Consider the following 24,068-nt stretch of genomic DNA (forward strand, 5'->3'; position numbering starts at 1 on the left):
TAACCTCCCCTTCATGATTAAACTCCTTGAAAAATCCATCTAAACTACATGATTCCACTTCCTCTCTTCTTATTCTTTTCTAACCCTGCAATTTAACTTCTGACCTCATCATTCAACTAAAACTTTTTTCTCTAAAGTTGCCTCATAATCACCAAATTCAATGATTCTTTCTCAATCCTCATCCTTGATCTCTCTCGGTTTATTCCATCATTATTTTCCCCCTAAAAAACTGGGACAATTAACTTTTTTTGTCTCGTGTAATTTTCATTCATGATTTCTTGAAATATAGTTCTGGTAAAACAAAGTCCTTTGGGATTCAAATGGAGCTACTTGACTGTTTTTTAACCCAAATCACTCTGGCTGTCATTGATTGGCCAACAGTGGGTCCCAGCCTCAGACTCAATTGCTCATTGTATTTTTAAAATAGTATTTTATGTTTCCAAATACAAAATAGTTTTCAACATTCACTTTTGCAAAACCTTGTTTTACAATTTTTTTTCTCTGGAATATGGATGGCAAGTAAAGTTTACAAGGAGAAAGAACCTCAAAAGGGAATATTAGATTTAGCTTGATTAAATCTTTTTAATCCTCAATTAGAATGAAAGCTTCTTAAGAACAAAGGCGGTTGTACTTTTGTCTCTGTATTCTTGACACCCAGATCAGGGCCTGGAACATAATGAATGTTTAATAAGTGCTTGTTTGGATTATGTGATGATCAACTGTGATGGACTTAGTTCTTTTCAACAATGAGGTGATTCGGGGTCATTTCAATGGACTTGTGATGGAGAGAGCCAGCTGCATCCAAGAGAAGACTATAGAGTCTGAATGTGTATCACAACATAGTATTTTCACCTTTTGTTGACTTGATTTTTTTTAAATCAGTTTTTCCTTTTTGATCTTATTTTTCTTGTGCAACATGATAAATGTGGAAATATGTAGAGTAGAATTGCACGTGTTTAACTTATATTGGATTGCTTGCTGTGGGGCAGACAGGGAGGGAGGAAGAAAAATTTGGAACATAAGATTTTGTAAGAATGAATGTTAAAAATTATCTTTGCATAAATTTTGAAAAACAAAAAAGTTATTATTATTAAAATAAATTCTTGTTTGTTGATTGCTTGTGTGATTGTTGTTGTTTTAAGAATAGTATATTAGGGGCAGCTAGATGATTCAGTTGATACAGCACTGGCCTTGGAGTCAGGAGGACCTGAGTTCAAATGTGACTTCAGATACTTCACCCATACTAGTTGTGTGATCCTGGGCAAATCACTTAACCCCAATAGCCTAGCCAAAAAAATAAAGAAAAAGAAAGAACAGAAATAGAATATAGAATGTTAGAGCTGAAAGGGACCAGACCACTTAGCTCAGCCTCCTCTCCTTATATGGAAAAGGAAACTAAAATCCAAAGATGTTAACAAAGGATCCAGTTAGCATCAGAACTAATATCTAAGCTTAGTCAAATTCCCATCCAGTGTTCTTTCCATTACATCCCTTTTGTCAACAAAATAGATCCAAAAGATGGCAGGGAAGGATGATGAGTTCCTTGTCCATTTCACTAGGGTACTGAGAATAGAGAAGACAATAGAAACAGGGAAATAGCCTCATTTTATTCCATGTATGCCATCTGAATTTTGCTTTGTTCAAATGTTTATGGATTCTCAGTGATCTTCAGAATGATGTGGAATAATGAGAAGCTTAAGTAGGATTTTTTTTTCACTTCCTACAAAGGAAATTTAAAAGTGGGATGGAGGAAATTTTTATAATGGCTGCTGAACAGATCCCAATTTTCTCTTACTCCTAGAGAAATGAAGGGGTCAATGCAACTGAAAAAAATGTCATCCAAAGTCAAAGAGCCCCATCTTTTCACTGTGTACTGGGGCCAGTGGATAGTGTCAGGTCTGGACTCAGGAAGATTCATCTTCCTGAGTTCAAAAGTGGCCTCAGACACTCACTTACTAGCTGTGTGACCCTGAGCTTCATGTTACTTCACTCTGGTTTACCTCAATTTCTTCATCTATAAAATGATCTGGAAAAATCAATGGCAAACCATTTCAGTATTTTCCCCAGGAAAAACCCAAATGGTGTCTCAAAGACTTGGACATGACTGAAAATGATTGAATAACTATTAATCCCTGCATAGAATCTTTCACCTCATTATGATTCTAGTTTTATCCTTCCAGAAAGATGGAACTACTAGCTTAACATAAGTAGACATGAGTTTTGATTGATGTCTCTAATGCTGAAGATAGATTTCCTCCTTACCACTCACCCTCTTTCATCTAAGCCCCTTTGTGACCAGTAGTCTCCATGTATAAGATGATTGAGGACCCAGACTTGGGGAGGGGGCGGTTGGAGAGCAATCTGGACCATCACCAGGCCACAAATTATTCAGTAAGATCTTAATGGTCCCAAAGAATTAGTGTAGCTTACAGAAGTACCTAATTAACTGCCAAAGAATTATGATGGGGCAATAATAAACTAGTTCATCCCCCCTCCCTTATTCCTAAAAATCCAATCTGTTCATCTTAGTGTTTTTTATAATTTAATTCACTTTAACTCAATTAGATGAGTATTTATTGACTGCTTACTATGCAAAAAACCCAAAACTATTGGGCATTGGAAAGGATACACAAAGGATAGTTGAGGTCTATGCTTCTATAATTTGAGTTAACTATCACTAAGTGCTGCTCCCATCTCCCCCACAGTACTCTGTCCCTGAAGACTGTCGGCTCCAGAGTTATTAGTCTAATAATGGGTGGGATGAAGACAGTAAACAAAGTTAGTCATCCATGGACCAACTCTCCTTTCCCTCAACATGGAGTGGATCTGTCTGGAGGTTTGGAGGAAAATCAGAAGAAATGCTGAAAAGAGAAATTGCTGATGACTTAATTAAAAACAGAGGGAAGGACTTTCAGTGGGTGCCAAATTAGAAAGTATGTACAATTGAATTCATTTCATTCAACTTCCCAACAAGCTGTAGCTAGATGCAGTCCCACAAACCCAATGCCAGTTCACACAAGGGCTGGGACATTTGTCATAATTACAGACAAAAATAAGAGTCTGAATACAGAAACAAGAGCTTATGTAACTTTCCTCATCTGGCTCTTGGAGAGATTGGCCTTGATTATATTTTCAGGGGGGAAAAATATGCTCAGCCACTTATATTTGGGAACAATGTGTAGTCTGTGTCCAAAGCCATAGAAACTCACCACCATGTCAGAGCCTGCATTTGACCACTCAAGTGCTTTCTCCTTCAGATTTGAGAGCAAAAGAACAAATACATGAATCCTTTAAACTCTTGAAGTTTTCAATGTCATAATTGTAGTGTTCTACAAGATGAGATCGATGCTATTAGGAATATTTATTAATACACCTAGACTGAGACTGTGAGGTTAGTATCACAGAAGACAACCATGGCGTCCCTCAAGCTACATCTTGGTTCCATCAGAAACAGATCCTTAAGGTGGAAGCGACTAGAAATTTGACTTAGAGAGATGATTCTTGTAGTGAATGATGTGAAAGGTGCCAGTTTCATAGCCCATTAGATCTGGAAGGATCTGAGAACACGTTATTAGAACACAGAACACTAGCATTAGGAGGATCCTTACAGATTGTTCAGTCTAAGCTTTTTACTTTTCAGGTGAGGAAATTAGGGCCCTGAGTTGAGAAATGATGTAGTCAGGGTTCCATGGGGCTTAGAGACAAAACTAAAAGCATCCTCCCATTTCATTCTGAAGGGACTTCTTTCTGTTTCTCCTTCCTGTCTCATGGTCCTTGGATACCTCTTCCTGTTTAAAATTTTGTGAACTCTCAAATATTTGCTGAATATCTGATGAGTAGGATTAGCAGGAAAAAAATCCTCATTTCCCCACTCTTATCCCAATGAAAGCATCCCTCTGAGGCATGGCTATAGGATTAAACTCTCAGGAAGAAAGTGATTAATGTTAGGATGAGACTAAATTACAGATTTTGAGCAGTGGTATTAAAAATGATTTAGAAAATGGACCTCAGTCTTTGCTCTGAATCATATGATTCCATGAGACTTTCCAGGTTCCAAGGCAAAATCTGCCCTAAAATATCAAGCAACATCAGGCAACATCAGGGTTCTGGAGATTCCAAAGAGTTCTTAGACCTTATCCACTGCAATGGCTCCCTTCCTTGACATCCAAGCTCAAAGCCTTCAAGGACACCCCTTGAAAATGAATAAAGAGACCCCAGGGCAAACATTCCCTATGTCCACATAGAATGAAGCCTTATGGGTGAGCTGAATCAGGATCACTCCCCACACAAGAATCCTTTCAGAAAGATAATAAGGAGTTCATTACCAAGATCAGGGAATGCCATTACACCTTAAATTCAATAAGCATTTATTATGCATCTATGCTGGATGCTCAGGATTTTAGATACAAAATGATTCACAGTCCAAACCTTCCCTGAAGGAATTTATAATCTATAAGAGAAAATAAAGTATGTCTTGAAATGATCATACTACAAATTGTTGTTGTTGTTCAGTCCTATATGACTTTCATGACCCCATTTGGGGTTTCTTGGCAAAGATATTGGAGTGATTTGTTGTTTCCTTCTCTAGTTCATTTTTACAGATGAAGAAATTGAAGCTAACAGAGTTAAGTGACTTTCCCAGGATTACACAGCTAATGAGTGTCTCAGGTTGGATTTGAACTCAAATCCCCTTGTTAGAATGTAAAATCCTGAGAGTAAGGATCATCTTGTTTTCTTGTTTTTCTACTTCCAGCATTTCATTTAATAAATGTTCTATCTATCTATCTACCTATCTACCTACTTACCTACCTACCTACTTACCTATCTATGCATCTGCCTATCTTCCTGCTTGCCTATCTCTCTCTGTCTCTCTCTGTCTCTGTCTCTCTCTAGCTGTCTCTTTGTCTCTCTCTGTCTCTGTCTCTCTGTCTCTCTGTCTCTCTCTGTCTCTCTGTCTCTCTGTCTGTCTGTCTGTCTGTCTGTCTGTCTGTCTGTCTCTCTCTCTCTCTCTCTCTCTCTCTCTGTGTGTGTGTGTGTGTGTGTGTCTATCCATCTATCTATCTATCTATCTATCTATCTATCTATCTATCTATCTATCATGGGCAACTAACTGACATAGTGAATAGAGCACCAGACCTAGAATCAGGAAGACTTGAATTAAAATCTGGTTTCAGATACTAGCTGTGTAACTCTGGGTAAGTCACTTAATGCTGTCTGCCTCACTTTCCTTACTGTAAAATGAATTACTGAAGAAAATTACAAACTACTCCAGTATGCTTGCCAAGAAAATCTCAAATGGGATCATGAAGAGTTGGACAGAAGTAAAACAAGTAGACAACAACAATAATCTATTTGTTTGTCTATTTGTCAGTCAGTCTAGTTGACAGCTAAGACATGTTTTTGAATTTTACAAATTTAAGAGGTAGAATTAAAAAATAAGTGTATTCCAGTTACAATGGTATATATGCAAAAAATACAGAGGTGGATATCTAATAGGCCGATTTGACTAGAATAGCATGTGATGAGGACTGGCAAGGTAAGGGGAAGCTGTGTTAGAGAGGGTTTTGAATACTGGGCTGAAATATTTGTATTTTATCTTAGAGGCAAGAATGAAACACTAAAGATCTTTCTTAATAGGAGAGTGACAATCAGATTTGTGTTTTAGCTATAACTATTTGGTAGCTATGTGAATGTTGTGTTGGAGAAAGGAAAGACCAGAAACAGAGTTTTGCAATAGTCCAGGTGAGAAATAATTGTGAATAGAAAGGAGGGTATAGATGATAGAGATGTCATGGAAAAATCAACAAAACATGAAACCCGGATATGTGGTGAGGGGATGTAAAAACTTCTTGAATCCTTGAGTTCTTCTTTCTAATAACCACAGTTACCAGCTGACCCTTGCATCTGATTGCTACCATGTTATCTCCATTGATATTGATAAATATCAATGGTTTCTTCTTACTTCTAGGAATAAATTCCAATTCTCCAGGCTATTTACACAGTCCTCTCTTGTACAAACCAACTTACTTGCTATTCCTGATACAAAAAGTTCCATCCTCCATCCCCTTGCCTTTTCACTGGAAGTTTTCTAGGCTTATAATAATCTACATTTTCATTTCCACTCTTCAAAATTTCTAGTTTTCTTAATGAATCTGCTTAAATGACACCTTTCATGGAAGTTCTTTTCTGAGCTCTAACCTGCAGTATTGGTTTCCCTTCCAGAGTTACTTTGTATTTTATTGGCATATATCTAGGACTGGGAAGGGATATCTTGTTTCTATGTCCTGTTTTCTTTACCATTAGAATGTAAAATTTCTGAGGGTAGGAAATATTTCACTTGTGTCTTTGTATCCCTAGAATTTAGCACAGTGCCTGATAGATACTAAGTAAATGCTCATTGATTAATTAGCTGCTGTACTCCTGCCTGGGATCTTGAATCTAATAACTAGCTATTCCTAAATATTGACACAAATTCTTTACCTAATTGTAGTCTCTGCTACTTATACATGCTCTAACACTGCTGCCTGCATCCCTGCATAAGATCCTTGTCTCAGATTAGCTGAAATGCAGTATCCAGGAGTGGTGTAAAAGGAGATACAGTTTCTCAAATTCTACCATCCTTCCTTTGGGGCCAAAAGAACACATATGGAGTGGCTGAGTGGATGAACAGTGAATCTGGAGCGTGGAAAGCCTCAATTCAAATCGCCTAGACACATACTCAGCTGTGTGATTCTAGACAAGCCATTTAAATTCTCTGCCTCAATTTCCTCATCTGTAAAATAATAAGAGCATCCACCTCCCAGGATTGTTGTGAGGTTCAAATGAGGTAATATTTGTAAAGTGCTTTGCAAACCTTAAAGCATTATATGAGGGTCATTATTTTCATTACTATTAGTATTGTTGTTAATGTTAGCTTTGGAGAACAAAAATACCTAGTTCTGCCATTAATTCATCACATGATCTTGGGAAATTATTTGCCCTTTTTACATCGATCTACTCTTCTTCAAAATGAGGTAGCTCAACAAGATGATCATTTAAGGTTTCTTCCAGTTCTGGGCTCTTATACACCAATGCAGATGGAAGGCACTTTCCCAAGGATTCAATGAGACTGAAATCCATTAGGTGAACTGCATCGATTCAGAATAGATGAATATCCCTCCTTTCTGCCTCCCTCATGAACATCTTTGGTTTCCATAGCAGCTAATGGGGAAAAGTGCAGAGTGATTTAAGCCACAAAAGAATGGTGGATTTCAGTAACAAAACAGAGAACAGGTGAGAAGACAGGAAGCTTTACTCTCCCTGAGCAAGGTTGATCTGACCTATGAGCAGAATAAGCATCATCTCAGTGAGGTGACACAGAAGATGTTCTTCCCCTACATGTCACGTGAAAACCCTCCCTTTGCTTTGTCCTCCTGATGAAATGTCATCACTGTTAAAGCTTCAGCTAGGTAAAAAAAAAAAAAAAAAGCAAAATTTGAAAACATATAAATATCCTTGAAAGGACTAAGGGGTTTTTCTTGCTTTAGGGGTTATTGGCTATTCTCACTTTAGTCTCATGTTCATTTTTATCAGTTTTTTTTCTTTCCTAGCCCTTGAGTCAAGATCATTATTAATGCAGGAATGGGAGTTTTGATGGAGCAGGAGGGTTGTAGGGAGGGGAGAGTCAAGAAAGGTAGTGGATAGTAATTGTGTAGCCCGGGGCACTAAAGGGTAAATCTGACTTGAATGTACTTCTGCTTTGGAAGAATTTTCAGGTATTTTTAATCATTTAGCACCATCAGGAAGGGGGAGATATGGATGGGAAAAAGATGTGAAGAGAGGAAACAAGGATAAAGAAAGAGGATAGATAAACTTTTTAAAAGCAAACACTTTAGGAGTAAAACTTTAAAAGATCAACTACTCAAATTCAAGATGGGGAGATATGGCTAGACAACATTTCATCTTAAAGTGAACTTGTAACCCTCTGACTGAAAATGTAAAATTAATAATGCGATATGGCAGCAAAAAATACTAATGCAATCTTAAAATACATTAAGAGTCTATGCTTAGGCCTTCTCTGCTCAGTCCACACCTAGATTATTAAGTTCACATTGGGGCAGTGAATTTTACAAAATATATTGGTTATTTGGAGAGGAACTGACCAGCATGATGAAGGACTTTAGTCCTACCATATGAGGACAGGTTGACTGAAATGGAGATGCTACTTTAGGGTGGAGAGGAACTCTGATACTGTCTTCATGTATTTGAAGGGTTGTCATGTGGAAGAAGAATTACATTTTTTCTGTTTGGCCCCAGGGGGCAGAATTAAGAAAGAGTGGGTGGAAAATTCAATGAAGCATATTTTGGCTCCATGTCAGGTAAAACTTGTTGACAATTAGAGATATTCAAAACTGGAATGGGCTGGTAATAGGTTCCAGGTAGTAGGTTAAGGAGGTAGTAGGTTCCCCATCACCAGATGTCTTCATGTAGAGACTGGTTGGCCACTTCAGACCTCTGTTACAGAGGTGAATCTTGATTAGGTGTGGGGATAGAGGCCTTGTGAATTTGTTATTTTGGCAATAATGCCAATTTGGCCTGAGTTGGGAAGACTTGTAAACTTTCCCTGGATTTCCTTTTTATAGGAATCCTTCAGGTGAGCTGGCACATGGAAAAATCCCTTTTCTGAGTTCACTATGTCCCAACCTCACTTTCTTTTAAATTAATGGGCTTTATTGGGAGAATGACTCCACAAGCATCCACTTCTAATGCTTCATTGTGGTATAGAACTGACCATAGGTTCTTCTATGCTGGCAGAGAAAAGAGTGAGCCTATTTTCCAAGGACCAGCCTAGCTAATCACAGATAAGTATGTCAACAATGGCTGGCCACTTGCTGATAAAACTTCTTTAGCCATGGAAGCTCAGGAGATAGGGAAACATTTTGTTAATGGTCCTTGGTCCTAAGTGGTCCCGTTCAACTCTTTCAATAACAATGACAGAATGGTTTGAAAGGGTGTAGAAAGTGCTAAAGTATACTCAAAAAACTTTAATTGACTATTGCCACTCTAAGTTTGAGATTTTTGTCCTATGGACAACAAATGGACATATTGCTAGATAAATAGAACCATATTAGACTTCACATTCTTTTCATAAACAAAATGGAAAGAAAGAAGGAAATTGAAGCTAAAGGGAAAGATGGCAGATAGCTATTCTTTGAGAAAGCAAAGAAAGGAGTTGGAAAAGTAGGTTGTATTATATTCTTCCAAAGCTATAAGAAATATTCTTTTAAAATTTTTTCTTTTTTTATTATTATTAAAACTTTTTATTCTCAAAATATGTACTCTAGCTCTTTTTTGACCACAAAGTCTTTCTTTCTCCACAGATCTGAGAGGCAGACTATCTTTTGTTCTTCTAATTTGCTTATATTCATTCTTTATGTCTAAATTATGAACCCATTTCAACCTTATCTTGACATAGGAAGAAATATTATTTTCATGGGTCATCACAAATGGTATTACTAATATATATCTGCAAGCAGACCTTAATGAAATGAATTGCAACAGCAGCAAATGCTAAGAACAAGTGGTAGAGAAATTAGATGAAGAACTTGATAAGACCCTCTATACAAAAAGAAAACTTGGTGACTTCATTGAAGAGATAGGGAAATGAAGGTCAGAAATATATATGGGAAACCATTTTTGAGAGGAAAAGAGAGATCAAAATCTTGTAGGTTATGCAGAAACATTATACCTCTATATTATGAACAAATTCTTAAAAAATAAATTGGTAGGCACTGGACACAAGTCCAACACCAGCAGCAATATCATCACGAAGAATGGCATTAACTATATCATGTCAGAAAACGGCATTATGGATGTGGGAGTTATCCCTGCAATCAGACCACTGACTCATCTGAGCTAAAATCAGAATTTATGATAAACAAAGAAAAAACAGTCAAGAGAAAAGAAAATATCATATGATTAAGATTTAACCTTGAATAGTTTAAACACAATATTGAAGATTAAAAATAGAAATGGACACCAGAAATTACATTGACCCTGACTATAATAATTGCATCCAGAAGTTAAAACTAATGCAAATTAATTGCTATAATAAGGAGTCCAAAAAAGACCAGAAAGCACCTTAGTCAGCAAATATCAGATTTAACTTGCAAAAGGGAGAAAGATACCTGCCAAAGACAACACCAGGTTCAAATTTAAACTTATCAGTAAAATCTTCTGAACAAAGATGATGGACAACTATGACCCTTACCATCTCAGAAAGCAGAAAAAAAGCAGTGGAGGGTAAAACCGGTCCAAAGAAAGCTTGGCAAGATATCTATGTCAGAAAAATCATTCCAAGGACACTCAAGTATGAAAACACAAAGAAGACTATAAGCAGAAGAAAAATAGAAAGACTTGCAAAAAATATTACAACAACAAACTCTTTTCTCCCTCATAATTGTGGAACCATCATATCTGGACCCTTACATAGCATTTAAGAGGGCAAAAATGGGGAAAAAAACCAGATTTAATCAAATATTAAAGATCTATGCTGAAGGAGCTATAACTGAAAGGGTACTAAAGAATCAATTTATAAAATACATGATTAAGAGGTAAATAAAAAAGTTGTATGTGAGGGGAATCTTACACACAACTCATTTTCAAAAAAGTGACCAAGAAAATATCACCAGCTGCCACTCAGTTAGCTTATTCTCTCATTTATTTAAAAAAATCTTCATGAAAATCATCTGTCCATAAATTGAAACTATCCTTGTTGGCTTTTGAAAATAATACTATCATTGAAAATGTCTTTGCCATCTCACATTTGACTGAAAGATAGAATATAAGATCCCACTCTGCTTATTTCTTGTTGATTGCAAACTAGCGTTCAGCTAGTTAGGAAAAAAATGTCTTTTTATTTACTCTTTTACAAGATGCCTCCCATTAATGTGATCCATTTATCAGAATCATTAAAGATTCTTTGGAACATGCAGCAACAGAAACAGTCCTGCTTAATGGCCCTGTAATATTAAATATTAGTTGAAATATAAAACAGTGACATATCAGTTCACCAAAAATAGCCATCACTAAATTCAGGCCTAGGAGAGACCTTCTGTGGATGATGAAGTCCTTTATTAAATGCTTACCTTTGTAGAGGACATTATGTTCATTACAGAGAGAGATAGGAGGCATACATACATGCCTCCTGGAAGAGAGCCATAATTATTCAAAGTAGTTTAGTCTGTTCATCTACACAGCAAAGACCACATGGATGAAAAAAGGTCTGTTTCCCCAATTTTAACACGCATTTGAATGAGCACACTATAGAATAAGGGGTAGAATAGAGGGCCACAGACAGTGGGGGAACTCTGGGTGAGGTATAAGACCTTAAGTCCAGAAGGAACCTGCTAATAATGTCTGGTTCAGCTCCTCATCTCCCCTAAGGGCTCTCAGCCTTCCTGAGAAATCAGGGGGTGGTGACAACCTGTGTTGTGATTGAAGTAGAGTGATACCAGGTGGCAAACTATGTACAACAACAAGTTGTTCATGTGGCCCCACATGCACAGAGTATACTTAGCATATGTTCAGTGTTGTTTTTGTTACATAAGAGTATTAAGATATAAAAAGGGGAAAGTCCTTGGAATAAATGGACCCCATTTTTCCACCATCCTCAGGAGTCCCGCCTCATCACTTCTCCATTAAGACAATATATTTTAATCACCTCAGTGTGGGGGCTCTAGAAAGCAATGGTATATTTTGTCACCCCAACTTGGGGGCTCTATAAAGCAGAACACAACAGGGGAAGAAGGAGAAAAGTATTGAGAGAAACAGATGTAGATATAGATAGAAAAGGAGATATAGATCTACATAGATATGTATATGGAAATATATATATATATGCATGCATACATATATTTCTATGAGTAAATAGATATATCTATCCAAATCTGTAGATATGTCTATATATGTGTTTCTATATATGCTTCTATATGACAGACCAATAGAGATGGATAATGAATTGGGCTTGGAGCTAAATAAGAGGAGAAAAGTTTGTTCAACTGTTTTGGGGAAATTGCAAAGCATTTTTACCAGTCCTAAGTTGCATATGATAGCAAAAATCCATCTTTTCAATACAAACATTTTTATGGTTCTGCTGAATTTCAATGAGACCTAGAATAGCCCTGCTTCCAAAGAACTAAATAAGAACATTGTTCCGAAGTCAATAGAAAGGAATCTGATGATTATGAGTAGATTACAACATAATCAATGAGGTTCCTGAAGAAGATGAGTCAAAGATGGCACCAAGAATTATAGGAAGGAAAGAAGATGGATTGATTGTTTGTTGAGAGAAAGAGAATGAAAAGGATAGTCAGGAAGCTCCATTGGAGCCAACTTATGACACACTTTTGGGAAGACATGGGTGAGAGTGCTATGTGATGGATAAGCATGGGTGGATTACAATATTCACTGTTGAAGGGAACTCCTGAACTGATGAGATCATCATTCTATCTTGTGTATTGACAGGAAGTGGAGGGAGGTAAGGAAGGAAGAGAAAGGCTTCATGGTCACAAGAGAACTGAATCTGAAGTCATCAGGAGACCCTGGATTTGAGTTTCAGCTCTGGTATTTATTAGCTGAGGGACTATGGGCAAATCAATGGATTTCATTTTTCTCATCTAAAAAGCAGGGGTTTAGAATCAATTAAACCTAAAATATCCTTTACTATTACAATCTTACAATTAATTTCAAGTCAAGACCCATCAGACTACAGATACAGTTATGTACCCTGTTCCCAGACATCACTCTGATAAGGTCACTTTGGAGACATGGGCATTAATTGGTCCAGCAGCATCAGACCCTCTCATTTCTGGTCAGACATTTTTAAATGCCTGCCCAAATCAAGAAGGAATATGCTTGTTTGCAGCTGAATATTTTCCCAACCACAGAATTAGACTTAGCCAGGGCTGCAAATTCCTAATTCTTGGCTCCTCTGACCATCTGTAACTACTTGCCATGCTCCAATCTCCCAAGGAACAGTTCTCCAAAGCTGAGCCTCCCCCTTCCCCTCATCCTGCAGTCCTTCCTTCTCTCATGGCTCCTTGGGGATGGATGGGGTTGTACTATTTCCCTCAGCCCATACCTCCTGCCTGCCCATACCCCACAGCTCCAGCATGGAGCTTGCCCAAGGCTCAGGTTTCTCAGAGTTGTGGCTTTCAACCTGGAACAGAATCTGGCCTTTTGGTATATCTTTAGCTGTCCAAATCTTAAAGGAGTGGCAAAACATACTCTCCCTACTTTACCCATCTCTTCCAGTCTTGTTCAAATAGATGCCATCACATCTACCTGGGTTTCTGAAGTATCTTCCCAACTGGTCTTTAGATCTTTGTTATTTTCCATCTCCAATCCATCTTTGATAGGGCTGCTAGAACAGTCTTTCTAAAGCAAACATTTGACTCTGTCACTCCCCTTATTAAAAAACTGTGGTAGCTCTCCATTGCATGCAGGATAAAATGCAAACTCCTTAATGTGGCAGGCAATTAAGGCCTTTTAAAATATGTCTTTAATTTACTTATATTTCTAGCTACTAAACTCTGGTGATCAAAAGGGACTAATTTTGGAAGCGAGTGGATGGGGAAAGAATGAATGGTCATTTGGTGTCCATACCACAGTAACACCTGCTCCTTATTTCCCAAATTCATCCTCCCTCTGCCATCCTTCTCATCTCCTGCTATCTCACTTATTTTTATCCTTCTCCTCCAAGAAGAACCAGCTGAAGTGTCACCTACTTCCTTCTAATCTGCAGCTCCCTTTGTAAACTGGCAGTTACAGACTGGAAAATAGTGAAGTTAAGTGTATTTGTGACTGGCTGCATGACCAAAGCCAAAGAAGAGCTGTTATCCGATCAATGACCATCCAAATGGAAGCAAGACCAGATGCAGTACCAACTTAAGTCATTTCTGAATGTCATAAGATGTGAAGCTGGAAGAGATTTTTAAAGTCATCTAGCATAGATGCCAGGCAGCTAGATAGTGCAATGAGTCAGCTTGGGAATCAGAAGGACCTGAGTTCAAATCTGACCTCAGACACTTATTAGCTGTGTGATCCTAGGCAAGTCACTTAACTCTGTTTGCATCAGTTTCCTCCTCTGAAAAGTTAGCTAGAGAAGCAAAGCAAAGCACACTATAGGTTTTTACCAAGAAAACCCTAAATGGGTGTAAGGATCCTTTAAATGGGTGAACACGGTGCAACAGGAGATTGAGTGTCCCAGAAGTAATCTCTGTGGATATAGGACTGCCCTGTGGGTGGGATCCTGGCCATATTGAGATAGCTTCGTAATGGGTGAAGGCTCTCTTGCTGATTGGCTGCGTGTGTGACCTCACAGGTCCTTTATAAGCCCACTGCAGGCAGCAAGTCACTCTTTTTAACCTGGCTCCCTAGCCTGGGGTAGCCAAGCCAAGCTGATGGATAGCCAAGAGATACCAAAGACTTTGGTATTGAACACGTGGGTCTTCAGACCAGGTGTTCACTAGGGAGTTAACAAGTCAGGGCATGATGTGAGTAGGTATAATAAAGGCTTTTAAGATTACATGTGGCTGTTCTTGAGCGTGTTATTGGTTATTAAACTACTATTCAAGAAATCGTGGGCCAGAGACTTTTGAAGGCTTCAGAGGAGGCAAGCCTAGTAGAGTTGACACTGCAAAGGTCAGTGGTCAAAGATACTCTGTTGGGCCTAGGACAGACTGGTAATAGTAACTGCTAGGAGGCCATGTTACAAATGGGGTCACAGAAAGCCAAACAAGACTGATCCAACTCAACAGCAACTAGTTACTTGCTTCAAGTCATAAAGATAGCAAACCAGCAATTTGATTCTGACTCCAAGTTCTGTGTTCTTTTCATGATACCAGATCGCCTCTCCTGTATCCTTCACTGTTACAAAACCAAAATGGACTTTCTATATCTTCCTTCCACCACTCATCTTCAATATATTCTCCTCTAATTGTCTCTGGGCAAAGGAAAAGAAGAAGAGAATAAACTTTTATTTAGCACCTATTTTGTGCTAAGCACTTTGCAGTTGTTATCTCATTTAATCCTATTACAATATTTAAGGTATGTGCTATTATTATCTGTATTTTACAATTGAAGAAACTGAGACACACCACTTAAAGGACTTGTCACACAGCTTGTAAATGTCTGAGGCCAGATTTGAACTCTGACTCCAAGGCTAGCACTCTATCCATTATGCCATCTAGCTGCCCCCTAAAGGGCCATAGTCAGTGCCAGTAGTAATTAAACTTTAATAATTAAAACTTGTTTGTTCAACAGTATAACTATAGCCTTCTCCTGACCACTTCTTGGTGCCAGAACCAAGATCAGGGGTGGGTCACTTGTGTGTTCACCTTAGATGCAAAAGGCAAAGGGCTCAATTATGGAAACTTTTAAATATGAATAGTGCTTATTAAAAACATATCATATTTAAAGTTAAAAAATTATAGTTTTCAAGGGTCATGCATATTTGTTCTGCAACAATGTGACTCCTATGAGACATTTTGACTCTCCAAAATCTCCAGCAGATAGTAACATGGAGGGGGAAAACAGGTAGCTTTTTAAACCTTGCCTAAGGAACCCCCATAAAATATTTTGGACTGGTTCTGTTTAGTGCCACCAAAGCATACAGGCAGCACCGAAGGCCAATGGACAGCTCTATCAGGAGATAAAGCTATCAGTTATGTAGTAGATGGATTGGGATGAAGACAGTGAAAAAAGGTTGGGGTCAAAGAAGGACACCTGTTAGAAGTCTCTTTCAAACCTGTATGTGTAAAGAGAAGTTAGATTAGGGAGAGCCTTGAATGTCAGGCTGAGGAGTTTGGGCTTTATTGTGCAGTCCATCGGGAGCCAAACATTTTTGAACTTTTAAAGGAAGAGAGCATGATGTACAAAATAGTGTTTTTAAGAACAGCATGGCACTGTATTTAGGATTGATTGGAAAAAAGAGAGAGATACAGAGACTCAGAGAGACAGACAGAACACACACAGAGACAGAGAAACAGACAGAGACAGAGATAAACAGAGAGAGAGACAGGGAGGAGAGAGAAAAAAAGAGAGCGAGCAAGAGAGCGAGCAAGAGAGAGAGAGAGAGAGAGAGAGAGAGAGAGAGAGAGAGAGAGAGAGAGAGAGAGAGAGAGAGAGAGAGAGAGAGAGAGAGAGAGAGAGAGAGAGAGAGAGAGAGAGAGAGAGAGAGAGAGAAGAAAGGAAGGAGGAAAGGAGGGAGAGAGGGAGGAAGAGAGAAATCATTTAGAGGCTTTTGTGATCAGCTAAGCATGAGGAAACAATGTTGAATAGTAATGCAGTGGGAATAAAAGATAAAAGACAAATGTGGATTCCGTTACATCCCATCTAGAACAATCTCTTCCTTTACATAGAAACAAACTGAGGCTCACAGATATAAAATAATTTGACTAAGATCGCACAGGTGACAAGTGAAAGAGCTAGGATTTGAACTCACATCTCACATCTACAATTCAGCACTACTCACATTCAAGATTTCTTTCTACCACCCCACAATATCACTAAATCAGAAAAAGAGAAGTGATGAGACTTTGAGTAACTCAATGGGCATGAAGGATATTGAAGAGGCTTAGCCATGGTTGGCTTTCCAATTTATGCTAATTTGAAAATAAAGCCCCTCAGCTGTCCTGGATCTACTATAATCACACAAACATGTCTAGTGCATTTCATTAGTCCATTTACCCAAGGAATTTGTTTTTACTTTTTTAAAAAGGCAAACATTTATTGAATACTTAAGTCATAAAGGACATTATTTTAATTCACTAAAGAAACAAAAACTTAACCAACTTATTTTTTCCTAATTAATGAATAAATTTATTTAAAACAATGCAAATGTTCTGAAGGTATTTTTTGATATATTAGAAATTATCTGTGCTTGGAGCCAGAAACATCATTCAGGAAAGTTTTGTCATGATCCCTACAGCTAAAATTTTAATCAACTCAGGGAGAGTCAGTCCTGGCTTTGGGGAGAATGTCAGGGGCCTGGATTTCAAGCCTTGAATTCCCTTGTCGGATCTTTCATTCATCTTCAAATCTTTACTTTTCCCTTAAAATACAGAACAAACTTTCTCATTGGTTAATAAAGCATCTTTTCTACTTGACCTTGCTTCCCAACCCTGTACATTGCCATTAAAGGCCAGCAATAGTGTTTAAATGCTGTTAATCAAAGGTGCGTGCTTTTAAGTTGAAAAAAATTTAACATATTTTTTCTCTCTTAATCATATTAATTAGAAAATCAGGGCTGTCTTTTGGAAATAATGCTCAGAGAACTAAAGAGAAATAAAAATGTCTAGTTAATTTTCCCCTGATCTAGCTACAGGGGACTAGAATACCTAGAGCAGTAACTAGGAGAAGGAAGGATACTCCTTAAGAGAAGGAGAAAGGGCAACAGACAGGTCATCTCATCCTACAAGCAAAAGCCTATTGGAGCAGGAGAGGCAGGGTCTAAGAGTCTAGAAGAAGATCAGAGGGCAACCCTGGATTTATTTCATGTGGAAGGAAAGAGGGGAGAAAGGCAGGAAGGTCTATTCTTTGCCAGGCACTTTGCTAAATGGTTTTTTGTTTTAGTTTTAGTTGGATTCCATCTCAGGTTGCTGTTGTTCAGCTATTTACAGCTCTTTGTGACCTCATTTTCTTGGCAAAGATCCTAAAGTGATTTGAATCTCTTCATTATTTTACAGATAAGGAAACTGAGGCAAACAATGTTAAGTGAATTACCCAGGGTCACACAGCTAGTAAGTGTCTGAGGCTGAATTTGCACTCTGGTCTTCCTGACTCCAGGACCAAGGTGCTATGCATTGCACCATTTAGCTAGTCCCTACTTTACCTGAAGAGGATATACCTCTATTATCTCACTAACAAGTAGTATGGAATTGCAGACTGCTTGAACCACTCCACCACACAAAGATGGCGAATTGGAGGTACCCCATTCTACTTTTGAGCAACTTGAATTTTTGATAACTTCTTCCCCATATGGAGCATAAATCTGCTTTTTTTACATTTCTATCCTTTAGTTCTATTCTTTCATTTGCTTCCTGAAGCCGAGTCCCCAAAAGGCTATCCTATCTTGTAAAAAGTATACTTTTTCTTCCCATCCAGGATGACCTTTCACCATGTCTCATAATTTCATGGACAAGAGTCAGGAGCATCAAGGCGTGAAGTATAAACAACTGCTGATTCTGAAATGTGCTGCTGACCATTTTCAGGATTATTTATACAAAAGCCAGTTTATTGACTATTGGCTATTGGCTATTCTTGGAACATGAAGTTAATAGTTTAAGGCAATAGAGAGCTCCCCGGCCTGAAAAAATAAGGAATCTGAGTCTTTGTCCCAGTTCTACCAATAACTTGCTGTGTGACCTTTCACAAGTGACTTCCCTGCTCTGGACTTCAATGACCTCCTTCATAAAGTGAAGGGAAGTGAGATTGACTAATCCCTTCTATTACACCCTCTGATTCTAAATTTGATTCCTCAATTGAAAGTCCCACTTCAGGTTATCCTATCAGGATCAAAGCATTGAATGACAACTCTTAATATTCTTCTCTTTTTGAAAGTAAGAAAATATGGCCTGGAGAAAAGACTTGACCAGGGTCACATGCTCAATTCTGCTCCGGCCAGTAGCTCCTGTTCTGGCATTAGTTCTCTGAGCTCCAGAAACAGGATTAAGTAGAAGAAAAGAAGCTCTCTCTGCTGCCCAAAATGTAAGATCTACTTTCCCCATCAGATAACCATTCAATATATCAGAAATTATCTTGGAAACAGAAACATCATTAAGGAAAGCATTGTCATGATCCCTACAGCTAAAACTTTTAATCAACTCAGGGAGAGTCAGGCCTGGCTTTGGGGAGAATGTCAGGGCCCTGGATTTCAAGCCTTGACTTCCCCCTGTTGGATCTTTCATTCATCTGAAGGAGTCCTAGCTACCAAAAGTTCCAGGTGCTAGAGTCCTTAAAACCTACAGGGGCTGGCCAGTTAGTCGAAGGCTGGTTATGTCAGTGTGACAGCCACCAGGGACCTGCGTTGGCCAGTGGATAAATACAAAGATGTAAAAGGTTGGGGAAAGTGGGATTTTTCCAATGGTACTGAATTTAGAGGATGTCAAATTGAGAAGACAATATTCTGAAAAGGTTCAAGGTGTAGAAACAAGAAAAGTTAATACTGAGTTAGCAAAAATTAGCTAAATTAGTCTTTGACAAATTGAAATGATCTCTTACTTGGCTCTAAGCTGGTGTGAACTTTTTCCTCAATTTCCTTCCTCATTCGTTGATATCCTGGTACTCCCATCTCTCACTCACAAGCTGGTGTCCTGCTTCCCTTAAACAGAGAGCATATTTTGTACGCCTTGTCCTGAATATGTTTGAGGGTCCTAATCCTGACCCCAAATGCAAATAATTCCTAGTTAGACTCATGAACTCCCTTCAGCCATTAAGAGACTTTTTTTAGTAAGGGATTCATGCATTCTGTGGTCCCCTGGGGCTATAAAAGTATATGAGTCATGCCTGCTGCTTTTGTAGCTATTTTAATAATAATACCTCTCAACATTTCTTTTACTTCATGTTTTTCTGAGCACTTTCTCCTCCATTATCTCATTTGCAAACATTATTCTCATTTGACAGTCTAGAAATTCATCCCAGAGAGATAACTTGCCTAAGGTAACATAGGTAATAAATGCTGCCAAGTGAAAATTTGAACCCAGGTTCAAAATTTGAATCCAAATCCAGCATACTCCACTGGACCAGATTGCATTGAAAGTCTAAGATATCTTAAGAATTCAGCTTTTATATGTATGTGTGTATACAAGTGCATATATATACACATATGTATATATACATATATGCACATACATATAGGTGGTTTATGTACATGTATGATGGATTATTCATGGGTATATTACATGTATATATTGTATTTTTGTGTATATGTGTGAATGTATGACAGGGAAGGGCAAGAGGCAGAGATGGAAAGGCCCAGGGGTCCTTAGTCAATGTCCCTACGTCAGATGACAGTGCTGGGAGCCTGCAAACTGTAGGAACAGGGCAGATGATAAGACTTGGTGCTCTTCCTAGAATCCCAACAGAATTAAGAGATTTCCCATATATTCAGTCATTTTCAATCTCATTCAAGCCCTATGACCAGCCAAGAAACTTAAATCAAAGTAGAATTAAAAGGAGATGCTTGAAAAGTTTATATTTCAGCATAGGTCCATTTCCCCCTGAAAAATAACATTTAGTCTTGTATGATAAGTTAGTCTTGATTGGAAGCTTTTACCTTTAGCTTTTGAAAATGTCAGAGACTTTTGTATTCTTTAAGGTAGTTGCTGCAAAGTCTTACATGATCCTGATGATAGGTTCTGAATACTGATTTTTTTTTTTTTTTTTTTTTACTCTGCTTGAAGTATTATTTTCTTTGAGGCGGAATCTCTGGATTTTGGCTAGGACATTTCTGAAAGTTTCCATTTGGATTTTTGTTGGTATGTTTTTTTTTTTTCTTAGGAACCAATGGTGGTGTCTTTATATTTTCACTGTGCCCTCTGGTTCTGACAGGTCCAGGCAATTTCCTTTTAGATTTTTTTGAAAGATGATGCCCAGGAATTTTTTCATGCAAGGTTTTTTTTTTTTTTTTAGTGAGTCCTATATTTTATAAATTAACTCTCTTTAATCGGTTTTCTAGGTCATTTTTTATTAAAGCTTTTTAAAAATATTTTTTAATAATTTTCAACACTCACCCTTGCAAAACCTTGTGTTCCAAAATTTTCCCTTCCTTCCTCCCTACTTCCTTGCCTAGACAATAAGTAATCCAATATATGTTAAACAGTGCAGTTCTTCTATATCTATTTCCACAGTTATCATGCTGCCAAAAAAATAGACCCAAAAGGAAAAAAAATGAGAAACAAAACAAAATTCATGCAAATAACAATAAAAAGTGAAAATATTATGTAAATTTCTCGGGATACAGATGGCTCTGTTTCACAAGACCTTTGGAACTGGTCTGAATCACTTTGCTGTTGAAAAGAGCCATATCCCCTAGCTGTACTAGACCTAAAACTATATTATAAAGCAGCAGTCATCAAAACCATTTGGTACTGATTAAGAAATAGGATAGTTGATCAGTGAAATAGGTTAGGTTAATGATACAGTGATCAATTATTACAGTAATCTAATGTTTGATAAACCCAAAGACCTGAGCTGCTAGGATAAGAACTCACAATTTGACAAAAATTGCTGGGAAAATTGGAAATCAGTATGGCAGAAACTAGGCATTGACCAACACCTAATACCCTACACCAAGATAAGGTTGAAATGGGCTCATGATTTAGACATAAAGAGGGATACTATAAGCAAATTAGAAGAAAAAGGGATAGTCTACTACTCAGATTTGTGAAGAAGGAAAGAATTTGTGGCCAAAGAAAAACTAGAGTACATTATGGAATGAAAAATGGATAATTTTGATTATATTAAGTTAAAAAGATTTTGTACAAACAAAACTAATGCAGACAAGATTAGAAGACAGGCAATAAACTGGGAAAAAATTTTACATGCAAGGGTTCTGAGAAAGGTCTCATTTCTAAAGTATATAGACAATTGACTCAAATTTATAAGAATTCAAGCCATTCTCCAATTGATTAATGGTCAAAGGATATGAACAGATAATTTTCAGATGAAAAAAATTAAAACAATTTCGAGTCCTGCGAAAAGGTGCTCTAAATCATTATTGATTAGAGAAATGTAAATTAAGATTACTTTGAGATACCACTACACATCTCTCAGATTGGCTAAGATGACAGGAAAAGATAATGACAAATTTTGGAGGGGATATGGGAAAACTGGGTCACTGATACATTGTGGTGGACTTGTGAAGGGATCCAACCATTCTGGAGAGCAATTTGGAATTATGCCAAAACGGTTCTTAAATTGTGCATACCCTTTGATCCAGCAATGTTTCTACTGGGCTTATATCCCTAAGAGATCATAAAAAAGGGAAAAAGACCTAGGTGTGCAACAATGTTTGTGGCCAGAAACTGGAAATTGAGTGGATGCCCATCAGTTGGAGAATGGCTGAATAAATTATGGTATATGAATGCTATGGAATATTATGGTTCTATAAGAAATGATCAACAGGATAATTTCAGAAAGGCCTGGAGAGACTTACATGAACTGATGCTGACTGAAATGAGCAGGACCAGGAAATCATTGTAAACAGCAACAACAAAATTATACGACGATCAATTCTGATGAATGTGATTCTTTTCAACAAGGAGATGATTGAGGCCAGTTCCAATGATGTTGTGATGATGAGAGTCATCTATACCCAGAGAGAGAACTGTGAGAACTGAGTATGGAACACATATAGCATTTTCACTCTTTCTGTTGTTGTTTGCTTGTATTTTGTTTTCTTTCTCAGGTTTTTTTAAAATTTTTGATCTGCTTTTTATTATACTACAAGATAATTATGTAAATATGTATGCCTATATTGAATTTAACACATTTTTATCATGTTTAATTTATATTGGATTACATGCCATCTAGGGGAGATGAATGGAGAGAAGGGGAAAAAATTGGAACACAAAATTTTTCAAGGATCAATGTTGAAAAATTATCCTTGAATATGTTTTGAAAATAAAAAAAAAAATTTCAATAAAAAGTAAGAAAAGAAAAGAAAGAGCACTGATCTGGGAGTCAAAAGAACTTATTTAAATTCCAGCTCATAACCTGACATGTTGTTCTGAAGGGCCCAATTATCCTTCTCTGAAGAATGATTGAAGTCCTATAATTGTAAAAAAAAAAAAAAAAGAAGAAGAAGAAGAAAAGAAAAGAGATGATTCAGGCCAGTTTTAGTTGAATATTTCTTTTTGTCTCATGGGTTTGAGTTATCAATCAGGCATTTATTGAATGCATCTTCAGTTATACAATTTAGTAGATAGGATGTTGGGTTCAGAGTTAGGAATACCTCAGTTTGAATCCAGACTCAAGAAACTCACCCTTTAGCTATATGACAATAGGCAGATCATTCACTGACAATTAATTTCCTCATCTGTAGCAGGGAGATAATGATAGCATTCTCTTCATAGGGTTGTTGTGAGTATTGAATGAGATAACAGGTAACAAGTACTTTGCAAATGTCAAAATGCTAGATAATGTTAGCTTTATTGTTATTATAACTATTATTAGCATAATATGTGCCAAGTATCCTACTAGGTGCTGGAGATAGAAAAAAAATGAAATAGTTCTTAATCTCAAAAAACTAACATTCTATAGGGAAAGATAATCTATGCAAGAGGGAAGTTAGATGGGCTCAATGGATAGAGTGCTAGTCTTTGAGTCAGGAAAATCTCAGTTCAAATTCTGCCTCAGACATTTACTGGCTCCATAATCTTGGGCAAGTCACTTAACTCTTCCTGAGTTTCTTCATCTGTAAAATGGGTTGAAGAAGGAAAAGGAAGACTACTTCAGTATCTCTGCTAAGAAAATCCCAAATGAGGTCATGGAGGTTTAGTAAAATTGAAACAACTGAGTAACAACAACATATGCAATACACCTATTTCCATGACAAATCCCTTCCCAAGTGATACCCACATAGCTGCTCACTGGAATGCCAGCCAAGTTCTCTTATTCTCAATATTAATGATTACGTAGATCCAAGTAGACTTTGGATTGAGGGGAATTGTTCTGCCTTGCCTTCCTTGACTGTTGTTTGTGAAGAAACTTCCCCAGCTGTTGGGTTTCCTTTCTGGTCAACTGATTTAATGTTCACACAGGATAGGTTTTTTAAGCCAGTCAACCATGTCCTTTGTGTGAACTGCTTCCAAACCACAGTTATAAGGAGTGGGGAGTTAGTGAAGAAGTCAGAGTCAATTTTATAAGGAGTCACCTGAATAGCAGGTTTTTGTTTATTTTTTAAGGATACGAGGGAATCACATTCAGCAGAAAAGGGAACTGACATTCACACTTGGTCTTTCCTTTATTCTTCCAATGATATTGTCAGTAGTAATTAGTGACAGTTGATCACATCCAAGCATGTTTTA

General features: G+C 37.5%; 1 long non-coding RNA gene across 3 annotated transcripts in view; it reads right to left on the minus strand.

The window, feature by feature from the left end:
• The window catches only part of LOC141555766 (uncharacterized), a 73,487-nt gene that overhangs the window by 34,738 nt on the left and 14,681 nt on the right, over positions 1-24,068 (minus strand). For all 3 annotated transcript variants that reach the window (XR_012486338.1, XR_012486337.1, XR_012486332.1), the window contains exon 2: positions 22,196-22,348. This is a non-coding gene — a long non-coding RNA (uncharacterized LOC141555766). The remainder of the gene's footprint in view (positions 1-22,195; positions 22,349-24,068) is intronic.

The sequence above is a fragment of the Sminthopsis crassicaudata genome, chromosome 1 (genome assembly GCF_048593235.1).
Source record: "Sminthopsis crassicaudata isolate SCR6 chromosome 1, ASM4859323v1, whole genome shotgun sequence".
NCBI classification, from domain to species: domain Eukaryota; kingdom Metazoa; phylum Chordata; class Mammalia; order Dasyuromorphia; family Dasyuridae; genus Sminthopsis; species Sminthopsis crassicaudata.